This window comes from Capra hircus, chromosome 7 (genome assembly GCF_001704415.2).
Source record: "Capra hircus breed San Clemente chromosome 7, ASM170441v1, whole genome shotgun sequence".
Classification (NCBI taxonomy): Eukaryota; Metazoa; Chordata; class Mammalia; order Artiodactyla; family Bovidae; genus Capra; species Capra hircus.
Window position 1 is genome coordinate 84,492,350 of NC_030814.1, and position 24,875 is coordinate 84,517,224.

A 24,875-nucleotide genomic window follows, 5' to 3' on the forward strand; every position below is an offset into this window, starting at 1 on the left:
CCATGAAATGTATTTTTAAAATTATCAAAGTAAAAATTGTCCAATTTCTTAAAATATCTGCAATAAAAATTAGATTAATGAAGAAATACAATGTTTTATTGGGTTTTTATTTTTAGGTTTTTGTTTTAAGGTTATGTTACTTCTCAGATAAATAATTTCCAGAATCAGGGCTTTGTATCTTTGTTGATTTCTATGTTGTTGTTGCTGTTGTCATTGTTCAATTGCTAAGTCGTGTCTGAGTCTTTGCGACCCCATGGACTGGGGCCTGCCAGGCTCCGCTGATTTCTATAGACACATTAAATACTCTTGAATATAGTTGCAGTATGGTTTCCCCAGCTGTAACCCCCGCAACTGTATACTGATAGCAAAATAGACATAGACAAGGATCTCTGACAAGTGAGAAAACATACTGGTGGTTTTACCAGGCAGGAAGAGAAAAAAGTGTACATTTTTGCAACAGATTATCCATTTCCCTGGGAAAAAAAATCTGAAGTGGAACAACAAAAAAAACTGGGAATTCCTATTTCTTCACTTCAGTTCAGTTCAGTCGCTCGGTCGTGTCCGACTCTTTGCGACCCCATGAATTGCAGCATGCCAGGCCTCCCTGTCCATCACCAACTCCTGGAGTTCACTCAGACTCACGTCCATCAAGTCAGTGATGCCATCCAGCCATCTCATCTTCGGTCGTCCCCTTCTCCTCCTGCCCTCAATCCCTCCCAGCATCAAAGTCTTTTCCAATGAGTCAACTCTTCGCACAAAGTGGCCAAAGTACTGGAGTTTCAGCTTCAGCATCATTCCTTCCAAAGAAATCCCAGGGTTGATCTCCTTCAGAATGGACTGGTTGGATCTACTTGCAGTCCAAGGGGCTCTCGAGAGTTTTCTCCAACACCACAGTGCAAAAGCATCAATTCTTCAGCACTCAGCCTTCTTCACAGTCCAACTCTCATATCGACACATGACCACTGGGAAAACCATAGCCTTGACTAGACGGACCTTAGTCGGCAAAGTAATGTCTCTGCGTTTGAGTATACTATCTAGGTTGGTCATAACTTTTCTTCCAAGGAGTAAGCATCTTTTAATTTCATGGCTGCAATCACCATCTGCAGTGATTTTGGAGCCCCAAAAAATAAAGTCTGACACTGTTTCTACTGTTTCCCCATCTATTTCCCATGAAGTGATGGGACCAGATGCCATGATCTTCGTTTTCTGAATGTTGAGCTTTAAGCCAACTTTTTCGCTCTCCTCTTTCACTTTCATCAAGAGGCTTTTTAGCTCCTCTTCACTTTCTGCCATAAGGGTGGTGTCATCTGCATATCTGAGGTTATTGATATTTCTCCTGGCAATCTTGATTCCAGCTTGTGTTTCTTCCAGTCCAGCGTTTCTCATTATGTACTCCTATTTCTTACCTACCTTTTATTCATTCCAAATTTATCTCTCAGATTTCTTTTTATAATCTAGATAGCAAAGAAATAAAAATAGCAAAATGCTCACATCCAAGAGATATTCATTTGCCTTTTCAGCCTCTAGAAAACAAAGGTTTCCTCTAGTGTGCAGGTGTGTTTTGTCTTGTTAATTTTTTGTCAGTGGATACATTCTTGTCCTTCCCAGGCCTCAAAAACTAGGAATGAAACTGAACTCTGGCAGAGATTTCCAGTAATTAATTAATTCACAGTAATTAAGCTGTGGAGACTGAGAAAAGGAATTCTTACTCTGGTATTAGTTTGCTAAGGTTGCCATAACAAAATACTTCGGACTGGGTGGCTTAGATAACAGAAATGTATTTTCTCATACTACTGGAGGCTAAGAGTCCAAAATCAAGGTGTTGGCAGGGTTGCTTTCTCTTGAGATCTTCCTGGCTCGAAGACAGCTACCTTCTTGCTGTCTTTGTGGCTCTTCTTTTTTATGCGCGCATGTTGTTCTAAGGACATCAGTCAGACAGAGTTAGTGGCCACACCAAAAATCTCATTTTACCTTCATTACCTCTTTAAAGACCTTAACTCCAAATATAGAAGGTTACATACTGAGGGTTAAGACATGAACATATGAACTGCGGGGGAGAGACAATTCAGCCAATACCAATGCTCACATTCATAGGGTCAGAGGGTTTGGGAGGCAAAGGAAACGGACACTGTTTCTTCCTACTCCTATGACTTTATAATCCACAAATGAACTTAAAAAAAAGTATTCTTTATGGAAAAGTAAAAATTTTAAGTTATCTAAATATAGAATGCTAAATGATAGTTTAAGAATGTAGTTTGGCAACCCACAGAAATCATAATTGAGTATCTGTTAATCCACTGTGTTCAGTAAACTCACCTAGCAAGCCTGGCTCAGAGGCAAAACCTCCAGGGCTGCTGAGTTGTTTACAATTAATTCCGAGGGATGCCACGTCTAAATTTGTACAAGCTGACATGCGTGCTTTTTTTTTTTCTTTTTTGTAAAAGGGCTAGAGGTTTTCTAAATCTAATTCGACAGTTTGGAAAATAAATCCTAATGGCAAAATAAATGTTTTCCCCCTAAAACCTCAATTATTTCTTCTATCGCAAAGCTTTTGTATTTATGCTGTCAAAAATTAATACTGTATTTTTTAAAGTTCATAAGCATTTAGCACTAACTGTAGTAAAAAAAAAAAGAAATGAATTTAAAATCAAATCTGTAATTATAAAAATGAATCATGCTTTAGAATATTGTATGTGTATGTATTCACACATATATGCTTATGTATACACATATTAATACAACTCCAATCATAGAATTAGCAAACATTGCATGTGACATATTTTTATAGGGTCTGAGTTTTCTCACATAACTTTACTACCATCAAAATCAACACTCATATTGTATGCATGGGTTTTTTTCAGATAGTTGTTATTAGGAAATCAGATAATGCCAAAAAGGAAGTGATTTCTTGAGGTCTTAATCACTGAATGTAACATACTGATTTTTAGGAGTCTTAGAAATAAAATAGTAACTATATAAAAGTAATTCCTAATGGTAGAATTTCAAATATTATGACATAGTGGTAGAAACTATATCCTTGATATTCTTTCTCAGACAGTGACACTGTCAAACTTTAAGTTTGCTTTTTTTTTGAAGATTGTCTTCATTTAGAAAAAAAAGATTGAAGTAGTAAAAATGGGCATTATCAAATAAGAAGAAACTTATTCCACCTTAGAACTCCCTTAGCAGACTTTTGGGTAAAGAAGTTAACTGGAAGTGGAAACAAATGACGATGACTCAGGACTCTGCACCTTTAAAGAAGACATATCAGATGCAGGAAATCTCCCAAGCTGCTGTGAAGATGTTGAAATGTTGGGTTACAACAATCCCCCCATCCCATTTTAAAAAACCTTGAATATATAGTCCAAACTGGAACTGGAAAAAAAGAAACAAAAAAGAGGAAATTTTCAGATGTCAGGTGTGCAGTATAACTCAAAGTGAAAGTGCTGAGCTGAAGTTGATCCCAATAAGCTCAATAGAAATTAGGAACAAGCTATCAGTACATGGCTGAGGACTTGGATTCCTTGCAGAAGACAAACTAGACCATAGGACTCTGGGAGCAAAGAGCTAGAACTGAACCTTCATGTGTGAAGCTAGGGGCCAGGAAAGTCTGTTTCACAAATGAAACGGAAACAAGAAATTTCTGGAATAACTAGGAGGAAGTTTCTATCTACCATTGTATGTTGAAATTTAATCAGCCACAGAAATTGAAAACCTAAGCTTGCTCTGTTCATGGATAGAGGTCTGACTATGTGTGATACACAAAGCCCTATATCCCCAAGCTGGGAAATTAACATTAAAAATCCATCAAAGACTAGCGCAAATGGTACTACCACAGAGATAAACTGCAAGAAAGAGATTATAACATGATGACTACGCTGAATAAAGTAGCCACCATAAGAGTGAGTTGGCAAACAAATGGAGGATTTGCATAGCATACTGGGAATGGAGATAATGAAGTAATTTTAAAAGGACTTCAAATTATTTACAATGTTCAAAAAGGAAAGGAAGGAAAACGTAAAGCAAAGGCAAAGTGGTATGAAAAAGAATAAGATCTGAAAAATTACCTAAGAGAAATTCTAGAAAGAAAATATAAAGTGATTAAAATTTTTTAAAGCTTAAAAGAACAAATTTAACATTAGACTAACAGAGAGAATAAGTGAATTGGAAGAGACAAGATTCTCTTGGATCACACAGAATCCAGCACAGAGGGATAAATAAAAAATATGAAAGAGAATTTAAGACATATGGAAAAAAAGAATGAGAAGATCTCAGAATACCAACAAGAGAATAGAGGAGAAGAAATATTCAAATAATGAATGTGAATATTCTTGTATATAAGAAACATAGAAAGATAAGAAAAATTTCATCAAGTTCCCAGTAGAAAAAATGTAAGTAAATTCACATATAGGTACATTGTAGTAAAATGTCAAACAGTAATAATGTAACAACAAAATTCTGTAAAGCAATTATCCTTCAATTAAAAAATAAAAAATTCTTTTTAAAAAAGTAATAATGTGACCTTATGACAATCAATGCCAAAAAAACAGAAAATCTTAAAAATCTACCAGAGAGAAAAGATGTATGTCTGTAAAGAAACAAACTGATAGCAGACTTCTCATCAACAGTGAGTATTGGCAAGAGACAATGGGAAAGAATCTTCCTAGGGCTGAGACAGTAATATTCATCCCCAAATTCCATACACAGCTAAACTATCACTCAGATCAAAGTAGAGTAAAATAATTAGATAAATGGAGCCAGAAAGATTATACTGTCTTCTCATGGAAAGAATTTCTAGTATTCGTCATCAAGCAGGAAATTGAACCAATATAGCATAGTAGCTGGATGCAAAAATAAGTGGCAAGCAAAAAAATAAGTAACAGATTTCAGCAAATATAATTTAGTGTTGACTATTTTGAAATGTTTTTAAATAGATTCATTTAGAGAGCTTTAAAAGTGAGGTAAGATTCCACTATACCCTCCCCAGGATGCCTAAAATGGAAGCAATTAATGATATTAGGTATTGACAAGGGTAAGCAGCAACTAGAACACTTAACCACTTGTGTGGGCAGGGAAATTAACACAATAACTCTGAAAACTTAACTTGGGCATATTTGTCACCTAGCTATTCTATTCTGTTGGAACATTTCCAACATAAATGAAAATTTAACCAGAAGAAATATACTAGAGTGCTCACACAATCTCTATTTATAATATCTCCAATGTAAACAAACCCCAAATCCATAAGAGAATGGATAAAATCATTTATATATTCATACAACAAAATATTAACAACAAGAATAATGAGCAAAATTAAGCCACCACACAATGATACGCATGAGCCTCACAAACATAATCTTGAGTGAAATAAGCAAGTCATGAAAAGCTACATCCTGTGTGATTAGGTTTAGTTACAGTATAAAATAAGAATCAATTTATGATGTCAGACATAGCCAGAAAGAAGGTACAAGGTGAGTTTCTAGAGTGCTGATGATATATATCTCAAGCTAGAGGCTGATTATTTACATGGATGTATCCAGTTTGCAAAACTTCACTGAGCAACACACTAATGATATATGTATGCTTTTCTGCACATACTATGCTGCAAAAACCAGCAAAAAAAAAAAAAAACTAAGCTAAAGGACAGGTGCCCTACAGATTATTTATTAATTAGGAATGGGGGAAAATGAGATTTACAATGGTGCTATCTTTAAAACACCACCCTGGTCAAGTGATCCAGCCTAGCATTATTAGGACATTAACAGGACAACATGTTATTATATGCCTTCTGATAAGAGGTATAAAACAATCTATATAGTCTTCTGGTCTAAAAGGTTTAACCTAGTTATGTGAAAAAAAAAAATTGTTGAATGAATCCAGGCTGTCAGACATTTTACAAGACAACTTATGCTGAACTCTTCAAAAATACGATTATGAAAGAAAATAAAAGGCAGTGACTTATCCAGATTAAAGTAAAGAAACATGATAACAAAAGGCAGTGGGCATATAATCCTTGGAATGATGTGAACTTGAAAAATATACAAGGGCTATTTTCAGAGCCATTGAAGAAATTGAAATGTAGACTGGCTATTAGGTAATATTCTTGCATGAATATGAATTCTGGAAGTGTACAAAAGGCATTGTGGTCATAGAGAAGAATCATGTTTTCTTAGAGGATGCTTGCCATAGTATAGGCATACCTCAAAGGTATTGTGAATCTGGTTCCAGACCATAGAAATAAATCAAATATCAAAATAAAGTGAGTCACAGGTACTTTTTGATTTCTTGGTGCAGACAAAAGTTATATACTGTAGTCTATTAAAAAACAATGTATACACCTTAATTTAAAAAATACTTTATTGCTAAAAAAAATACTAACCATCATCTGAGCGTAATGAGCAAGTCAGTCTTTTTTACTTGTAGAGGCTCTTGCCTCCATTCTGATGGTTGCTGCTTGATCAGAGTGGCCATTATTGAAGGATGGGGTGAATGTGGCAAGTTCTTAAAATAAGACAACAATGAAGCTTGCCACATCAATTGGCTCTTCCTTTTACAAACAAGTTCTCCATAGTATCCAATGCTGTTTGATAGCATTTTACCCACTGTAGAACTTTTCTCAAAATTGGAATCAGCCTTCTCAGACCATGCTGCTGCTTTATCAACTAAGTTCAGGCAATATTTCTAAATCCTTTGTTGTCATTTCAACAACAACATTCACAGTATCTCCACCAGCAGTAGATTCCATCTCAAGATACCAGTTTCTTTGCTCATCTGTAAGAAGCCACTCTTCATCTGTGACAAGTTTATCATGAGGTTGCAGCAATTCAGTCACATATTCAGGCTCCACTTCGAGCTCTCTTGCTATTTTCACTACACTTGCAGTTACTTCCTCCCCTGAAGTCTTAAACCCCTCAAAGTCATTGATGAGGGTTGGAATTAACTTCTTCCAAATTCCTGCTAATGTTGATATTTGGACCTCTTTCCATGAATCACGAATGTTCTTATTGTTGTTGTTCAGTTACTAAGTTATGTCCAACTCCTTACTATCCCATGGACTGCAGCGTACCAGGCTTCCCTGTACTTTACTGTCTACCAGTATGCTCAAACTCGTGTCCATTGAGTCAGTGATGCTATCCAACCATGTCATCCTCTATTGCCCTCTTTTCCTCCTGCCCTCAATCTTTTCCAGCATCAGCATCTTTTCCATTTAGTTGGCTCTTCGCCTCAGGTGGTCAAAGTATTGGAGCTTCAGCTTCAACCTCAGTCATTCCAATGAATACTCAGGGTTGACTTCTTTTGGGCTTGACTAGTTTCATCTCCTTGCAGTCCAAGGGACTCTCAAGAATCTTCTCCAGCACCACAATTCAAAAACATCAATTCTTTGGCACTAAGCCTTCTTCATGGCCCACCTCTCATATCTGTACATGACTACTGGAAAAACCATAACTTTGACTATATGGACCTTTGTCAGCAAAGTGATATCTCTGAGTTTTAATATGCTATCTAGGTTTGTCATATCTTTCCTTCTAAGGAGCATGCATCTTTTAATTTCATGGCTGCAATCACCATCCACAGTGATTTTGGAGCCCCCCCAAAATGTCACTGTTTCCACTTTTTCCTCATCTATTTGCCATGAAGTGATGGGACCAAATGCCACAATTTTATTTTCCTGAATGCTGAGTTTTAAGGAAGCTTTTTTACTCTCCTCTCTTACCCTCATCAAGAGGCTCTTTAGTTCCTCTTCACTTTCTGCCATTAGGGTGGTATCATCTGCTTATCTAAATGTTCTTAGTGACGTCTAGAATGGTGAATCCTTTCTGGAAGGTTTTCAATTGACTTTGTCTGGATTCATAAGAGGAATCACTATATATATGGCATGTATAGCTTTATGAAATTTCTTAAATAATAAGACTTGAAAGTCAAAATGACCCTTTGATCCATGGACTACAGAATGTGTATTGTGTTTACAGGCATGAAAACAACCTGAAATTCATGTTTATCTCCATCAGAGCTCTTAGGTGACCAGGTACATGGTCAAGGAGTAGTAATATTTTGAAAGGAATTTTTTTTTTTTTTTTTGAGCAGTAGGTCCCAACAGTAGGCTCAAAATATTCAGTAAACAATGATGTAAATAGATGTTTAGTCATCAGGCTTTGTTGTTCCATTTCTAAAGTACAGTAGGATAGAGTTAGCATAATTCTTAAGGACCCTAGGATTTTCAGAATGGTAAATGAGCACTGCCTTCAATTTCAAGTTGCCATCTGCATTAGCCTTTAATATGAGTATCAGCCTGTCCTTCGAAGCCAGGCAGTGACTTTTCCTCTCTAGCTCTGAAAGTCCTAGATGACATATTCCAACAGAAAGCTGTTTTGTTTACCCCCAAAATAAGCTGTGTAATGTAGCCACCTTCATTCATTAACTTAGCTAGATCTTCTGGATAACTTGCTGCAGCTTCAACATCAGCACTTGCTGTTTCATCGTGCACTTTGATGTTACGGAGACAACTTCTTTCCTTTTCCTTAAATCTCGTGAACCAGCCTCTACTAGCCTCAGAGTTTTCTTCTGCATCTTCCTCACCTCTCTGAGCCTTTATAAAATTGAAGAGAGTTAGGATCTTGCTCTGGTTAGGCTTTAACTTAAAGGAATATTATGGCTGGTTTGTTTTTCTATGTGGATCACTAAAACTTTCACTACGATCCGTAATAAGGCTGTTTCATTTTCTTATCATTAGTGTGTTCACTGGAGTAGTGCTTTTAATTTCCTTCAAGAATGTTTCCTTTGCATTCATAACTTGGCTAAGAGTTTGGCACAAGAGGCCTACCTTTTTGTCTATCTCAATTTTCCATGTGGTTTCCTCACTAAATCACCGACAGCTTCTGATTTAAAATGAGAGATAATGTGCCTCTTCCTTTCACTTAGAGGAGATTGTAGAGTTATTCGTTGGCCTGATTTCAATATTGTTGTGTCTCATAGAATAGGGAGGCCCAAGAAGAGCGAGAGAGGTGGGAGAATGGCCAGTCAGAGGGGCATTCAGAACACATACAACATATACCAAGTTTACTGTCTTATATGGGTATATGGGCACAGTTAGTGGCATCTCAAAACAATGACAAGAATAACATCGAGATCACTGATCGCAGGTCACTATAACAAGTATAGTAATAAAAGAGTTTGAAATAGTTTGAGAATTACCAACATGTGAGGCAGAGAGGTGAAATAAGTAAATGCTGTTGGAAAAATGGCACTGATAGATTTGCTTGACACAAGATTGTCAAAATCTCAGTTTATAAATAAAAATGCATAAAACATTATGAATCAACTATACCCCAATAAAAATTAATCTAAAAATATGCACATCTGTGATGTGCAATAAAGCAAAGCACAATAAAAGAGGCCTGTATGTAGGAGTTTTTTTTGCCATATTAGCAACATAGTTAAGAGAGAGATACAGCAAAAGTAGCAAAAAGATAACAATTTCTGAATCTAAATGAAGGGTATATGGTGCTTATTGTACTCCTCTTTCAACTTTTTTTTAGGGTTGATGCTTGTCAAAATAAAAATATTGATGATGGAGTAAACTTAGATGCAATTATCATTTTATACATCCTGAACATGACAGGCTGTAGACCCTGGAGGGAGATCTGAGTTAAATTTTTTGTTTAATGTTCAGTCTTCAACAAAAGAGGCAATAATAGGAAAAAGTCTCTTCACCAAGTGGTGTGGAGAAAGTTGGACAGTCACATGTAAATCGATGAAGTTAGAACAGCCCCTCTTACTGTACAAAAACACAAACTCAAAATGGCTTAAAGACAAACATAAGACATGACAGTATAAAACTCCTAGAAGAGATAGAGTCAAAACATTCTCTGACATCAATTGTATCAATGTTTTCTTGGGTCATTCTCCCAAGGCACTAGAAACAAAAACAAAAATAAACAAACGGTACCTAATAAAACTTACAAGCTTTCGCACAGCAAAGAAGCCATAAACAAAATGAGAAGACGAGCTAGAAAATGGGCAAAAATATTTGCAAGCAATGTGACTGACAAGGGCTTAATTTTCAAAATATACAAATAGCTATACTACTCAACAACGAAAAAACAAACAGCCCAATCGAAAAATGGACAGAAAACCTAAATAGACATTTCTCCAGAAGAAATTCAGACGGCCAGTAGGCACATGAAAAGATGCTATCAGCCATTATTAGAGAAATGCTAATTTTAAAATGCTAAATAAAGAATCAAAGATTAAATTCAAATAAATAGTAGTGAAATAAATGGAAACATATGAACTTTTATATATCATTTTTTAAAACAAAAAGACAAAATCAGCAAGATATGAAAAATAAAAGCATGAAAAAGTAGAACTCACGAGTGAAACAAATGTCCAATAAATATATGAAAATATCTTTAATCTTACTACTAATCAGAAAAATAGAAATTAATACAAGGATACAATGTTATTTGATTGGAAAAAATCAAAGAAGCATCAAATATTGGAGACTATATGAGAAATGGAAGGTCTTACAAAATGCTGGCATGAGTTGTTTATTAGCATATTAACTCTAGAGGCATCAGGAAACACCTACTACAGCTGAAAATGCACTGTCCTATATCCCTATAATCCATGTTTCAGTATTTTCCCTGAAGAAACTACTGTACCAGGATAATCACTGAAGACTATTACAGATATAGACATAGATATGCTATCGTATATATTATCTATATGCTATTATATATATTATCTATATGCTATTATATAAATATAATATATTTCTATGGAAGGAAAGCCATGACAAACCTAGACAGCATATAAAAAGCAGAGATGTCATTTTGCTAACAAAGGTCCATACAGTCAAAGCTATAGTTTTTCCAGTATTCATGTATGGATGTGAAAATTGGACCCTAAAGAAGGCTGAGCCCCAAAGAATTTATGCTTTTGAATCATGGTACTGGAGAAGACTCTTGAGAGTACTTTGGACAGCAAGGAGATTCAAGCCAGCCAAGACTAAAGAAAATCCACTCTGAATATTCATTGGAAGGACTGAGGCTGAAGCTGAAGCTCCAACACTTTGACCACCTAATGCAAAGAACTGACTCATTGGAAAAGACCCTGATGCTGGAAAAGATTGAGGGCAGGAGAAGAAGGGGGAATCAGAGGATGAGGTGGTTGGATGGCATCACTGAATCAATGGACATGAGTTTGAGCACACTGGGAGATAGTGAAGGATAGAGAAGCCTGGTGTACTGCAGTTCATGGGGTTGCAAAGAGTCAGACATGACTTAGTGACTAAACAACAAAATGCTACTATAGATGGTATGACAGCATTAATGTAAAATTTTAAAAATATGTATGAAACAATGAAGGCATAAAAACGTATCTATAGTAAAAATACATGTAAAAGAATCTACAGAACAAAATAGACTAATAAACAAATTTTAACCTGAAAGAATCACTCAAAAATTCAAAATAGTAGTTGCTTGTAGGGAGAAAAGAAATTTGGGAAACAGAATTGGGGGTTGGAACAAAGTGGCTTTCAAACTTATTAGTAATTTGAAATTGGATTACTAATTCAACAGGATAGTCATTTATACTGCCTCTGAACGAAGTCATCCAAAACCAAACTACATATTTATATCTTGTTGTTTTCTAGATGAAACCAAAGGAAATGAGAGTACCTCAGAGCCCGGGAATCTGTGAATTATCTTGGCGCACAAATGTGGCATCTTAATTGTGCCAGCAGGTCCTGTTCAAGCCCCAAGCTACTGTGGACTCTCGTGGGGCTTGAACCTCCTGATAGTTGAAATGGTAGCCAAAATAGCCAATCTTTTTAAGTAATTATTCTCACCTTAGCCAAAGGGGTGATTCTGCAAGCTGATAGAAATTGAGGGAATTTTTAAATTATGGCCACATTAGAAAGGTTTGGCCCTCTTTTTAAGAGCAAATCTTATTTTTTGGTTGTCCCCAATATAGTTCTTACTCAGAAAATACTCTTGGAATAAAATCCAAGTGTTAACATTCAGGTGGCCTGTCCTTTTCTTTCATTTCATAGTCTTGTCTTGTTCACATTCAATGATGGGTTGACAGCCGATAATCAGTTAATTAATTCTCTGATAGCATACAATTTATATCTCTATCCTAGCAGTTTCATTATCTGAATTATTATATTAAAATTGTATTGTGTTAAAATTATTTTAAGTGAGCATCAGTCTCAAAATTATTTAAGCTTCTAGTTCACTGTTCTAGTTTCCAATTCGGGCACATTCAGTGCTCAATAAATATATAATGATTTGAATTTTGATTTATTTCTTCCAGTCTCTGTTTATACTACATCATAAAGATAAAATAGTAAACTTCTTGAAAGCAGGAGTATTATCTTCTCTGTATTCTGCTTATACATTTTACTATTCCTTACTTATTTATCTATAGGAATTACTTTGTATTGTTCAAATAATTAAGAAGAATATTTTAAATATATTTTTCCTTACCAAAGCTAAACTCTCTATGAACCTTCAGAGACTTCCAGCGCTTGAAACTAGTATTCTTTTTGCAGATAACCTATTGCTTGTGTTCCTAGAATAAACCTTTGTAATAAAAAAGCAAATATTCTAGCTAAGCAAGATCGTATTACTGTAGCTGGGCATAGTAGTGTTCGAATAAACTGTATAAAAACAATTATATTGAGTTCTTTGTCTCTCGGGAACTTTCTTCATATTTCCAACCAAGACAGAGACCTTGAAACTTTCTCTTTGATCACACACCAAAAAATTTACACATATTTTACTATCCATCCAACAGAAGTAATTTGAGATCAAGTGAAGAGAAGGAAAATCACAAGAATAAAAAGTGAAATGTTAATATGGTTTTACTATAGTGCTTAAATGAACTTTATAAATCATGTGAATTTGTTTTATATTGTAACGTGTAATCATAGCATCTTTTCAGGCAAATATTTCAAATTGAAAAGCAATCTAAAATCATCACGAGGAGAATTTTTTTAAAGGGAGCAACTGTTTTGTTCAAACAGCTGGCTCTCCTGGGTAGAGTCAAGCAATCCTGTCCCTCAGGGCTGCCTACTAATTGCTTAAGCCTGCAGTGAAGGTGATACAGCTGCGAGCGTCTTGGACCAATAAAAATATTATCATCTAATGAGTGAAGAAAATATGATTGCACAATAGCAAAATGAGGGCTAATGTGTTGTTCAGTGCTCCAGGAGCCTACAAGGGCCAATGTATATTTTCCTTTCACAAAACAGAGAAAAACAAGAGTTTAAATTATTGGAAAATTGGTGTAAAAATTAAAAACTACATAGTTCCAAAAAATTTGCTTTCTTATCAGCCAAATTCTGCCAACTGTCTCAGAAAGTACATGCAACCTGAGAGGAAAGATTAAAAATAATGGTCATGTCTTTAAATTAAGCTAAGAGGTATGATTTTAAAGACAAGCTTAGTTGTTTCTATTTGTTCTATGGTATGTGCTGGATACACATACATCCGTGCTTGTGGGCTAAGTCACTTTAGTCATGTCTGACTCTTTGTGAAGTCATGGACTGTACAATGCCAGGCTCCTCTGTCCATGGGATTCTCCAGGCAAGAATACTGGAGTGGATTGCCATGCCCTGGGATGTATGTGTACCCAGCACACATACATGTCTACTGGGTACACATACATCCCATCTCATTTAATAAGAAATTCAGAGGGATTCTCAACTAGGTGGCATAATTACTTAAACGGAAAAATGATGAGAAAATTAATCTCATATACCAGGAAGTAGCTCACATTTTTCAGCTGTCAACCTAGAATCCACAAAGTTTCCCAAATTCACTCTAATAGTTTCCCTTTGAAGCCGCTTCTCATAAAATTCCTTTTGCCCAATTTCTATGGCTAAATTCCTAATCAACTTTGGTCAAGTCCCCAGTTGAGAGCTGTTCACCAAACAGCTTTCCCTTCCTTTGAATGCTGGATCTTCTTATGACCCTCCTCAGTTAATGCCCCAGGTTATGGGGATTCTAGAGAAATATTTTTCTCCCTTATTTGAAGGCAAATGCTCTGTGCACAGGGATTATGCTTTAGCTCTGTTTTAAGAGTCACCCTGAAAAATGGCACCCATTACTATCAAAACAAATACTCATTATTTAATACTGAATAATAAGAATTAGCCCAGAATTCATACTGAATTTCTGAAATTGAACTCTAGAGAAGCGTTATACAAATATGTTATCTACTCGAGTCACCCCAACTTTCACTCTTCTGTTTCATCTCCCTGACACCTAATAGACTGTCACACTTTTCCTCAGTTGATAGCACAGAGAAAGCAGTGTTTGCACTTGGTTGTCCCTAGAACACCTTACAGATTGTCACACACATAGTCGACAGGTAGCAGGTACTGACGAGCACAGAACAGCCAGACAGTAGGGTGCTTTACTTTCACTTAGAAAAAATTATGATTAGAGAGTTCTGTGTGCTTGGTCCCTCAGCTGTGTCCAACTCTTTGTGACCCAGTGGACTGTAGCCCACCAGGCTCCTCTGTCCATGGAATTTTTCAGGCAAGAATCCTGGAATGGGTTGCCATTTCCTTCTCCAGGGGATCATCCCAACCCTGGGATCAAACCTGCATCTCCTATTGTCTCCAGAATTGCAGGCAGATTCTTTACCTGCTGAGCCATTGAAATGATTACTTAAAGGGTTCTAGATTGTTTAATTGAAAATCAAAAGATGTTACTGAAGACTTTGAGGATACTGAGAAAATATCCCTCAGTCATCAAAAGACATTAATTTTCAAGAAACATTCTAATCACAATAGTAAACATAAACATATCCAGGAAATAAAATCCAGTTGACAGTAGTTCTTTTTTGAAACTGGGAATACGTACAAAGTTGCCTTCTGGGGATTAGTGGATGAGCTGTCAGAAATCTGAAGTCTTCCCAAGGGCTCTCTTAAAACTTCCTTTCTATGGTTCCCTGTGACCTTCTCTAAAGACTAAACTCCGCTGTATTGATTACTTGCTGATTTTCCCTTTCTCTTGTCAGTAGTGAGAAGAGGTAAAAAGAAAATGAGACTAAGAAAAGGTGCCCTAAAAGTGTTAAGACTAGATTTCTTAGTTTCCAATTCCTATAAATACTGTTGCTTTGTGCCCCAAACCCTACCACCCAACACTGTGAAAGCAATGTTCATGTTGCAGCCTCCACCTCAATGATGTGACAAGAATCTGTATAGCACAAATATCCTATTGCTATGTAACTCAGCTTCAAACACTGACCCTCTGGGCCTTTTCTACTGCTGCTGCTAAGTTGGTTCAGTCACGTATGACTCTTTGCAATCTTATGGACTATAGCTTGCCAGGCTCCTCTGTCCATGGGATTTTCCAGGCAAGAATACTGGAGTGGGTTGCCTTGCCCTCTCCTCCAAGGGATCTTTCGGACCCAGGGATCAAACCCATGTGTCCTGAGGCTCCTGAATTGCAGGCAGACTCTTTACTGCTAAGCCGCCAGGGAAGCCCCCTGGGGCTTTTCTAGCAAGGATAAAATCCTCTCCCAAAGAGGCTGAATATGCCAAGTAGCTCCAGAGGAAGTCACTGGTGTTCTTTTTAGGGAAATGTCTCCCATTTGAGCTCTGGATTTTTCAGCTACTTCATGCTCACAGCTCTTCTGTGTGGGAGGCACATACGTTTTTAACTCTATTGATAAGCTAAGGAAACCATTATAACTCAAAAAGAAGTATAAACAGATTTTGGAATTTTTAGATAGGAATAAGTTTGCCCATCACATGTACTTAAAGTGTTAGTTGTTCAGTCATGTCTGATTCTTTGTCACCCCATGGACTGTAGCCCATCAGGCTCCTCTGTCTATGGAATTCTCCAGGCAAGAATACTGGAGTGGGAATTGATCCTAGGTCTCCTGCATTGCAGGCAGATTCTTTACAGTCTGAGTCAAACTTGGCAAAAATACAAGTGTTCAATTATAGTTCAACACTACATCAAAAGTTAGATGACTGTTGAAAGTCTTGTGCTTATAAAACATATAAAACCATGGGGAAGGGGGCTTCCCAGGTGGTGCTAGTGGTTAAGAACCGATCTACTAATGCAGGAGACACTCGGGTTTGATCCCTGGTTTGGAAAGATCCCCTGGAGGAGGGCATGGCAACCCATTCCAGTATTCTTGCCTAGAGAACCCCATGTACAGAGGAACCTGGCAGGCTACAGTCCATAGGATCACAAAGAGCTGGATGCAATTTAGCGTGAATGGATGTACCATGGGGAGATGCTCACTGCATAGTGCTAAAACAGAGGGATGCAAAACTACATCAATGGTATGTGACCAGTGCTATACATATGTAGTTGATCCTTGAACAGCATGGGTTTGAACTGTGCTGGGCTACTTCTACACAGGTATTTTTCAATAATTAGTACAATAGTAATAGTAGTGATTGGTTGAACCCTGATGAAGAACCAGAGATACAAAGGAACTGGGGATACTGAGGACCAACTATAAATCATATGCAGATTTTTGACTGCACAGAAAGTCAGCACCACTAACCTCCAGGTTGATTAAGGATCAATATGTGAATGTGCATAAGGCGCCAAAAACCAGGAAGAAATATACCAACATGTTGGTAATATGACTATCTTTTAATATTCATGGCGATGTCTATTTTGTCCTTAAATTTTATGCTCTTTAAAGTTTTACAATGAATATGTGTTCACTTTTAAATCACAAAATGAAAATAACCATCGGTTTTTTTTAATATACATTTAAATCTGACTATTAAAAGGAAATGACGAAGAAAAGAAATATCAAGGATCACTGCCCTGAGTTGCAGTGTAGTAGTTAAAAGATTGGGCTTTGGAATAACACTGCATGGATTCATGGTCTTAAATTAACTTCTCTAAGCTTGTGTTTTCATGTAGTCGGATGCGGATACTATATTTCTTCAAATCTAAGATTCCACAGATTGTAAAATATATACACCTTCATTTTGTGTGGGCTTCCCTGGTGGCTCAGAGGTTAAAGCGTCTGCCTCCAATGCGGGAGACCCGGGTTCGATCCCTGGGTCGGGAAGATCCCCTGGAGAAGGAAATGGCAATCCACTCCAGTATTCTTGCCTGGAGAATCCCATGGACGGAGAAGCCTAGTAGGTTACAGTCCACGGGGTCGCAAAGAGTCGGACATGACTGAGCGACTTCACCTCACCTCACCCTCATTTTGTGTGCCAATAAGATTCTTCAAGTGCTGCCAATACTTGATTTTAAAACACATTCTATTTCAGAAAGGGAAATAAACAAGTCAGAGAATTGGTGAATTATGGTAATAATTGTACCTACCTTCATTAGCTTTTGTAAAGACTGAAGAAAATAGTCTATGTCGAGTTCTTGGAAAAGTCCATAACCCTTAATAAATGCTTAACAAATGTAAGCCATTATGGCAGAGTCACTTGAGATGGCTAAGACAAACCCTGAGGGTGAAGGTGGAGATTTCAGTCTGAGAGGCCTGAGGAGGGTATGTCAATGGACATTTAGAACCAGAATGAAGGTGGGGAAGAGCGACTCTAGTCATGGAGACCTGAGGCCATCCTGTTGTTTCTCAAATAAGTATGAGAGCCTTGGGTAGAAAAAGCCTACAAAAAGCAAACATTTGTGAAAATATAGACAAACGGAACCTTCATACGCTGCTGGTAGGATGTAAATTGCTACAGCCACTATGGGAAACAGTATGGAGTTTCCTTTAAAAATTGATCTGTTAACTTAAGACCATATGATCCAGCAATTTCACTTCTAGGGAAGAAAATCCAGAAAAAATGAAAACACTAATTTGGAAAGATATATGCACTCCAATCTTCATAGAAGTTCTATTTCTATCAATGAACAATTGAATTAAGGAAATGTGAGACACACACACACACACACACAATGGAATATTACTCAGCCATAAAAAGAATGAAATATTGCCATTTGCAAGAATGTAGATAAACCTAGAGAATATTATGTTTAGTGTAATAAGTCAGACAAAGACAAATACTATATAACATAAGGAATCTAAAAAAATACAAATAAATGTATATGTGAAACAGACTATAGATATAGAAAACAAGCTTATATTTACCAAAGGTAAGATGGAAGAAGGGGAGGGACAAACTAGGGGTTTGGGATTAACAATTGCTATATATATAATAGCTAAGCAACAAGGATATATACTGCATAGCACAGGAAACTATACCCATTATCTTGTAATAACCTATAATGGAGCAGAATCTGACGAAAAAAAAAAATTCAATCACTATGCTATATACCAGAAACTAACACAATATTATAAATCAACTATACTTCAGCAAGTAAACAAATCAATAAAAAAGAAAATAGAGCCATTGTTTTAGAAATCAATATTACATAGGGTCGTTAAATGTGAAATCCTCAAGTAACTGAGTAAGAAGTTACATGTTGAGGGCTGAGGAGAGAAAAAGAGGAAGAGGAAGAAAGTTTGAGGTTGAGTGGCTTCAGTATTACAGTCATCAAACGATCTCATTTATCTCTAATGTCTACTGAGTAACCACAGGACACAAAGAACCCTAGAGTTACTCCAGTGTTCTTGCCTAGAGAATCCCAGGGATGGAGGAGCCTCGTGGGCTGCCGTCTATGGGGTTGCACAGAGTCAGACACAACAGTGGAGATGGAGTCACAAGGAAAAGCCGCATTTGCAGTCTCTGTTAAAGACTTTTCGAACAAGTGAATGAAATAAAGACACACATGCAGCGGTATTTGCAATGTGCATGCCTATAACAGTGTATATAAATTATAGAACTGAATAAAGATAAACGCAAAAGGTGGGCATGCTAATACAAAGTATCATTAAATTATTTCATATTTCCTGAACTGCAACAAGGCTGGAGGAAATTAATGTTTTCCTTCAAGTGCTTTTTATAAAAGACCTATTGTGACTGAACATAAAGCATGCATATTTATCTTTGCTTAAGAGCAACAATAATAAAAGAGAGTTATTAAAAGCATTAAAAAGCAATACATTTTATCATATTGGTCACTTAAAGAATAAATCTATTATGTTTTTATTTATTCACGTATAGAGTACTCACCAAATATTTACTACGTGGGTGCTTAAGTTAGATGAATGCGAAAGTACTGGTAAAGGCTACGGCTAGGGAATGAAGTAAAAAATGTAGACCAAGTGGGGAAATCCAGTGGAACGAGTCAACTAGACCTTGGCCAATGAGCCTCTTCAGGTTTAGTGCAGAACAAATCTTGAGTAGAAGCAGACTTGGCTTGGAAACGGTCCTGAAAAACGAAATACTCTATGGTGCCCAGAAATGCATGGAAGTCAAGCAAAGGGAAAAGGAGCTGTTGACAGATTTTCCTTTCGATTTTATGCAGTCTCAGCAGGCAAATCAGTTTCAGAGTACAGAACAGTGCTGTTGTAGAGTCTGTAATAAACGTCAAGCTTATAAATTCTGAAACTCAAGAGAACAAAGCACATCCCTATGGAATACATTATTGTTCAGGAAGAGCAAAGCCTGTTAGATTCATCCTCCAAAGAGCATGATTTATTCTTTTCAGAAGAAAGATTCGTCAAAGTACATCAGGCGGGGTCAAACAGAGTGACTGATAGCTAACACTATGCATAGGCATTAATTTTAAAAGAGTGACTTTTTTAAAGTAGCATTTGTGGTTGTCATTTTTTGTTTTAGCTTTTAGAACAAAATCTTTTTGTTTTTCAAAAAATTAAAGAGTTCTTGACTTCTAGAGTGGAAGCTGCTTCATTCATCTTCCTGTCTTGCTCTGGCCCTTGTAATCCTTCTGGAAGAGGCGAGACAGGTTGAGGTCATGCCAAGCTACTTCTTTATCTGTATTGTCTTAGAACAAAAAAGGTTGTCCAACCTGTGTGTGGATGACTTCTGCTTTCAATGAGCATTAAGAAGAGCCTTGCAGTGGGTCAGTGTCCCCAGAGGGGAACAGTAAGCATGTCTTTCTATGGGCAGTTATATCCTTTGGACCAGAGGGCAAAAACTTGTACTTTAACGGGGGCCAATCAAGTGGTATATATGGTTCAGTGAAGTCAAGGTGAAAGGAAAAACACCAACTGAGCAAGTGCAGTGATGAGTATTGACTGACGCTTGGCTTCACTGTAGGAGCTAAAGGAAGCAAAGGAGGCTGTGATGGCTGAGCAGCAGGCTCCATTTTAGAGGGGTAGCCGGCATTTGGCTGCCCCGATTGCTATCTGAGGAACACAGGCCTGGGGGGCCGGCGCCTCTGGATTTTCATGGGCTACTTACCTTCTGGGGCAGGTTGGGTGTGGAGGCACATCAGGTCTGTGCTTAGACGGGCCCACACTTGCTCTCAGGCTCTGTTGTCACTGTCATAAAATTCATAATTGTTTTTGAACAAGGGTGGCTGCATTTTCCTTTTGTATTAGACTCTCCAGATGATATAGCCAGTCTTGTTTTCAAAAGATACTGTGCATCTACACTTTTCTGTGATACATTCCCGTTTTTAAATACTGTCAATGAGTTCAAATTTTAAAATGTAGTGAACGGTACACAATTGCAAGCTAACTGGCCTAAGAACAGGCAACACATTTCAACCCTGTGGATCATCTCAGTGAATATCCTGGAAGCTTAAAACTTGGAGCTGTGAGCTCTTTGCTGCAACTTGGCCAATCCCCTTATTCTCTGAATGAGGGAAGAGTCACAAGAAATAAAAACAGGAACACTGGCTTTCATATATAGCACCTGCTACACTGGGCCTGTGAGGAGCAGCTGTTCCTGCACGTACTCCCCAAACGAGGAATCTGAGTTTTATGGCATCTGTGACAGTGTGTGCCTTCTGCCTCATCATTTTAATTTTGTGGAGGTTGGATCTGCCAAGAAAGTTTCTTTCATCTTTTGGTGACTTATATTTATTTTCCCCAGTGATTGTAAACCACTGTTGATTTATTACGATTTACACAGTAATTATCTGAGTACTATCTCCTGAATGAGATGGTTGGATGGCATCACTGACTCAAAGGACTTGAGTTTGAACAAACTCGGGGAGACAGTGAAGGACAGGGAAGGCTGGTGACTGAAGTCCACGGGGTTGTAAAGGGTGGGACATGACTCACATGTTACTCACGGCTTAGCAACTGAACAACAAAAAACAACCATCCGTTGACCTAGTCGGGGATCTGTACATTGCTATGGCCTAGCCAACTGTAGGAACTATATTATCAGATCCCACCCAAGTCTTTTATGTGAACCATTTCTTTCTTTCCTCCTTTTTCCCAAGATGCCCCCTTTAGTAACATGTCATATGATATAAGAAGGGAAAAAATAGTGTGTACAAATGTGTAATCATATTCTAACATGAGTGTTTAAATCTCCTTAATCTTTAGCATATTAGAAAAGTATGCATTTTGGGGTTATAAGACATTGTAAGGACTGGCTATTTTTAAGATATTTACTTTTGTGTTGTGGTTCTCCGGTGGCTCAGATGGTAAAGAGACCTGGGTTTGATCCCTGGGTTGGGAAGATCCCCTGGAGAAGGAAACGGCAACCCGCTTCAGTATTCTTGCCTGAAAAATCCCAGGGACAGAGGAGCCTGGTGTGCTGCAGTCCATGGGGTTGCAAAGAGTTGGACACGACTGAGCGACTAAGCGCACAATTTTGTGTTGTACTTACCTCCATTTTTTAAAGAATGTGAAATAAAAAATACAGTCTCTTCAAGAGCCCCAGTTCATATTTGTTTGCCTTTCTGCCCACATTTCTGTTTTCTCCCCTGTTCTTTGGCAACCTGTGGCCTCGGAGAACTCTGGTGGTCATCAATAACTGAAAATGTGCTTTCATAGATGCTGGAGCCAGCCACGATATTACATTTCTAATAGTGAAATTTTATACCTGAAGCTCTTATATAATCATTTCATTCCTCCGCTCCTCAAAGTCTCATTATCAAAGTCAATTAAACTTTTTAATGGAGTAGTAGGATTTGGAGACAACTTAATTGAAAGATACTGTGATGATAAGACAGGTGTTAATAGGAGTGGATTTGACAGACAACAGAAGAAAATGTCAAAAGCAAGTAACCTGTGCCTTGGAAATAATGGAGCCTTAGTCCCATCTAGTTAAGGGTTTGTTTTAATTTAAGCAGGGTTTGTTTTGTTTGTTTTTTGGAATGCTCACCCTCCCTTGCGAGGGTGTCTGTCCTTCTCTAGGTCACTCCAAGTGGTTAGTTGATCTTTCACACCCAGGGTGAGACTGGACTGGATTTCACTCTTGCGGAGACAAAAGCTGGAGAGGGAAGGACGCGTGGCAGACAAGTGTGATGTTTTGGGGACGCGGTAGGATGTGGATGGCGTACTTGCTTGCCATGCCTTCACGATGGCAGCCTGCCGGGCTGCTGGGCCAACAGTGCCCTGGGTTTGCTCCTTTGTTGTTTCATACCCTTTGGTGCCAGCAATGCTCTGGCAGCTGATACCACCAACAGGTGCCCCTAAAATATCCAGTAGCCCTTGGAAGACAGGAGGAAGCAACGTTTGCAGCCACAGAGGGCCTCGTGCCACCAGTCCACAGGGTACTGGCTTTTGTTACTTGTTTATTATTTTTAAACCAAAGGGTACCGCCCTTTCTCTGTGGTTCTTTGAAGACAGCCAGATGCCATTGCTTTCCTCTGCTCTTAAGAAGGATCATATGTGAAAGATAAATAACCCCAAGATAATAGGAGGGAGCTGGACTGACTTGAAACAGCCACAGTTGTACCAAAACCAGGGAATGCCACAGTCCAAGCGAAGCAGGGAAGATGGGGTTTTCATTTGAAGAAAGAGCGGCTATCATCCAAAGAAATTATGTGATGCGTGTAGGATATGTTGGTGTATCCAGCGTGTTATTCTTCAATGATGCATGGTATTCACAGGCATTCAGCGAGAAAGACTACATTCAGGATCTGGCTCCAATAAGCAGAGCTAAGTCATTGTGTACATGACCAGCCAACTCTTCCTATTTTCCTACATGTTTCAACCTTCTTCTGCTAGAGGAAAATACTGAAGGCTCCAAATAAGAGTGCCCTGCTAGACACTTCGAGTGTCTAGCTCGAAGATAGAGCAGTTTCAATCAACCACAGTCCAACTCCATCTCCAAATTAACTTTAAAATATTGGGTCTGTGGAAGAGTCATTTTTTCAGTCAGAACTTGGTCTATCAAAGAATGGCATTTCCTTTTTTCCTCTTGACTTCACTGAAATGATCAGTTCTGAGAGAAGAAATGCTTTAGATCAAAAGAATATCAAGTGTTCAGAATGACTTACCCAATGTAAATCATTCCCTCCAAAGCTTGATGTTTTATATACTTCACATTGAAAACCTTCTTAATGTACATTCTTACCAATCTGAGTGTGCCCTGGGATATTTAATTTCACTCCATCCATCAGTCTAATGTATTTTTATTTACTAAACACCTTTGGATCAGACATACCGACTGGAACCATTCTGGAGAGAGCTGAGGAGTGAGTGGGAGATGACACTGGCGAACAGTGATAGTGGGCAATCCCTTCAAGAAGTCTGGTTGTGATACAAACAGCCCATGCATCTCAATATTCCAAAAACAGCACAATCAAAAAAATAAGCAGTTCAGTTCAATTGCTCAGTCACGTCCGACTCTTTGTGACCCCATGGACTGCAGCACGCAAGGCTTCCCTGTCCATCGCTAACTCCCGGAGTTTACTCAAACTCATGTCCATTGAGTCAGTGATGCCATCCAGCCATCTCATTCTCTGTCATCTCCTTCTCTTCCTGCCTTAATCTTTCCCAGCATCAGGGTCTTTTCAAATGAGTCAGTTCTTCGTATCAGGTGGCCGAAGTATTGGAGTTTCAGCTTCAGCATCAGTCCTGTAATAGACATTTCTCCAAAGAAGACATACAGATGGCCAACAGGCACATGAAAAGATGCTTATCATTGGTAATTATTAGAGAAAAGCAAACCAAAACTACAGTGAAGTATATCACCACACACAGGTCAGAATGGCCATCATTAAAAAGTCTATAAGTAATTGCTACAGAAGGTGCAGAGAAAAGCAAGCCCTTCCATACTGTTAGCAGGAATGTCAGCTGGTGAAGCCATGGCAGACAAACAGTCTGGAGGTTATTTAAAAAACTAAAAATGGAGCTATCACATGATCCAGTGATCTCACTCCTGTACATATACCCAGAAAAGATGAAAACTCTAATCCAAAAAGATGCATGCAGCCCTGTGTTCACAGCAGCACTATTTACAATAGCCAAGACATAGAAGCAACCTAAACACTCACTGAGAGATGATGTGGGGTATATATACACACACACACACATATATACAATGGAATATTACACAGATGTAAAAAAGAATGAAATCATGCCATTTGCAGCAACATGGATGAACCTAGAGATTATCATACCAAGTGCAATGAATCAAACAGAGAAAGACAAATATCACATGATATCACTTATATGTGGAATCTAAAAAATATGATTAAAAGAACTTATTTACAAAACAGAGAGAGATTCACAGACTTGGAGAGCAGATTTGTGGTTGCCTGGGGAGGGGAGAGGGAAGGATAGATTGGGAGTTTGGAATTGACAGATACACTCTACTAATGTCAAATGGATGGACAATAGAGACCTATCGTATAATGTATAGACTAGGGAACTGTATCATCTTATAACAATCTATAATGGACAGAAGCTGAAAAAGAATCTATCAATCTATCTCTAAGTCATTTTGCTGTACACCTGGAACTGGCACAACGTTGCGGATCAACTATACTCAAAAAAAAAAAAAAAAGATCTGATTGTGATGTAAGTTGAGGGTGATAGCTGGAGGGGGCTGGGGGATGAATAAGGTAGTTTCTTTGTCAATTTGTTTATAA

General features: G+C 37.8%; 1 pseudogene; it reads right to left on the bottom strand.

The window, feature by feature from the left end:
* LOC106502318 lies at positions 6,382-23,350 on the bottom strand (annotated as a pseudogene).